We start from the raw sequence: 2,500 nt of genomic DNA, 5'->3' as shown, positions 1-2,500 counted from the left end.
ATGGAATGGAGGCTAATGGGGGCAAATCTTTTCAAATGCAAATTAGCCTCCATTTCATGCTAGATCCAGTCCAACCGTTAACATACGAAACTGGCCTATTAGCGAATTGCTTTGGTTTTGCATTACTTCACTCAGTGATTGGTTCAAAGTTTTCGGGCCACTTTTTCAACTAATCAAAAGTGAAACCAAAACCAATCGTGGCTCGCGCGTGCACATTTTCCTGCGCTTTGTGTCGGCTACGTGAAATTACTTCGAGTTTTGATTAGTTTGTCTCCGTCCTTTTTGATTAGCCAAAGTAATTACTTTGGTTTTCGTTTTACGACACTTGATTGGACCTCGCTCTAATTTATCTTGATCATTTCAAAGATAGGTTTATTCGATCTGAAATACAACTTATAATCACTGAGAAATCTGTGACCGGGAAATCATGACTTTTCTAGAACGGATCAATTCAAATTCAAAAACGATTACTTACTGCTGTGGCGATATCCAACTGAATTAATTCCGAATTAAACAGATACTAGTTGGCAACAAATATTCTTCCTGACAATTTCTGCTTTCGCAACACGTTCCCGGCTACAACTGACGCATGGGCCAAAAGTCTATCATTTTAAACACCAAAAATCAATTCGAGAAATCAAATTTCAAATCATTACGAAGCGAAATGTCTTTTAACTGTCATTAGGCGGCAACGCCCATTTTATCACTGAAACACCCATGATTGTTTTTTCAATCTGTTTGAAGTTTCGCACCATTTCGATCTCTTGCCCATCCAGTGATAACCAATCAGGTGTCTTCCTTGAAATAGAGGCTCGGTATAAGTGACTTTACGATCTACGACGGAGACGTTGACAAAAACGTCACCTCAAAATTTAACTTTGCACTATCGTAAGCTCTTTTGCAATTATTCCATCTCGTTCCCGTCGTACAATGTGGGCGACGTATCCCAAAACTAAATTGGTAGGAACGGTTTCAGAGTGAAAATAGACAATGAAAGATTCACATTTGTACACTCCCTTTGTCGTCAAAACTTCAAATTAAGGGTGCGTTCGATTGACTGTATTCCGGAATAGGAATACATGGAATACAAGTTGGAAATCCTTTGTTTTTGCGGAGATTCACATTAAAATTGTCAAACATTTTCTAAAATGCTATTTTAAACATATTTTTATCATCCTTGCAGCTTCAAAACGCGCCAAACATACCGTTTTAATCATCACTCCAAGTATTCTTATTCCGGAATAGGGTCAATCGAACGCGCCCTAAGTAAAGTGCAGATCTAGAGTACGGCAAAAATGCAGGCTAGAATGCGTGCCGCACGTGCAGCACGATTACTTTTCCTCCTATTAACCAATAACATTAAATTCTCAACCTCCGATAATGCATTTCGCGTGCTCTGATTGGTTTACTCAATCTCGGTTATCAGCTCAGAAACTTTAGTTTGACCTTATATGGTAATTGATTGCGTTGCGGGAAAGCAAAATTTGAATCAATTCCGACGTTTAGAGGTACGTAAAAAGGCACGAAATGTTTTTGTGACGAGCCTACGTCTGTCTCGGCACAAGGTATTACACAACATCGCATCTTCATCAAGTTTTCTCGATTTCGCTCGGATTTTCTGGCTTTTTTCGCTCGTATTTCTTACTTCCAAACTTTTTGAGTTTAAGGAATTTGATAAAACAATTAGTCCATTCGCGCTTGATGGATATGAGACTGGGTTATAGTCAACTCGGCGATACGCGCCTCGTTGGCTATTTACCATCTCATATCCAACGCGCGCTCATGGAATAATTGTTAAATATTCTAGTTTTTTGGCTTTCTCGTCGACGAGCGCGTCGTAGTTCTTAAGTCCATACTCTTGCCTTAAGTCCAACGCAGGGCTACCCCCAGCATTAAATTCGCCGGTACCCATTTATGCACCGGGGTGGAGAGAGGCACTGTAACAACTTTATTTACAACTTTTACACTGTGAGAGTAAAGTGGCCAAGAACCGGACCACTTGATCCGGAGTCCAGCGCACTAACCATGAGGCCACCGCGCCTCCCATGGTACCATATGAAACACCAATAAATGTTTAACAAGATGAACTCATCGATGTGACGTAATAGGTTACCATGGCAATAAAGTCTCTGGAGCAAATTCATAGCCACCTTCACAATTGAAAAATTTTAAGGTGGCTCTAATCCGATCCACATATTTTTTTTTAACTTCACAGAGAGCTTCATCTTAGCCTGCTAATCACTTTTCAGCAAGAAAAAATAAGGGTCATCGATATCGTTTTTAAAGTATAAACCCTTTAAACGCTTTTAAATGATTCTTTTGTTGCCATGGTAATTTATGACGTCACATTAATATGTCCATCTTGTTAAGCAATTATTGCCGTGTTATTTGGCACCACAACATTGCTGTTAAGTGAAACAGTGTTGTCCGCTTGATCCTTCTAATAACATATCCGCTCCAAATTGTTGAAACCGGTTTGAGCCACCTTAATGTACCGTAG

General features: G+C 39.7%; 1 protein-coding gene across 1 annotated transcript in view; it reads left to right on the top strand.

Moving 5' to 3' along the window:
- The window catches only part of LOC138049472 (protein O-linked-mannose beta-1,2-N-acetylglucosaminyltransferase 1-like), a 26,173-nt gene that overhangs the window by 15,013 nt on the left and 8,660 nt on the right, over nucleotides 1–2,500 (top strand). The gene's annotated exons all lie outside the window — the stretch shown is intronic.

Source organism: Montipora capricornis, chromosome 5, assembly GCF_036669925.1.
Source record: "Montipora capricornis isolate CH-2021 chromosome 5, ASM3666992v2, whole genome shotgun sequence".
NCBI lineage: Eukaryota > Metazoa > Cnidaria > Anthozoa > Scleractinia > Acroporidae > Montipora > Montipora capricornis.
This window is presented reverse-complemented; position numbering and strand designations above follow the sequence as displayed.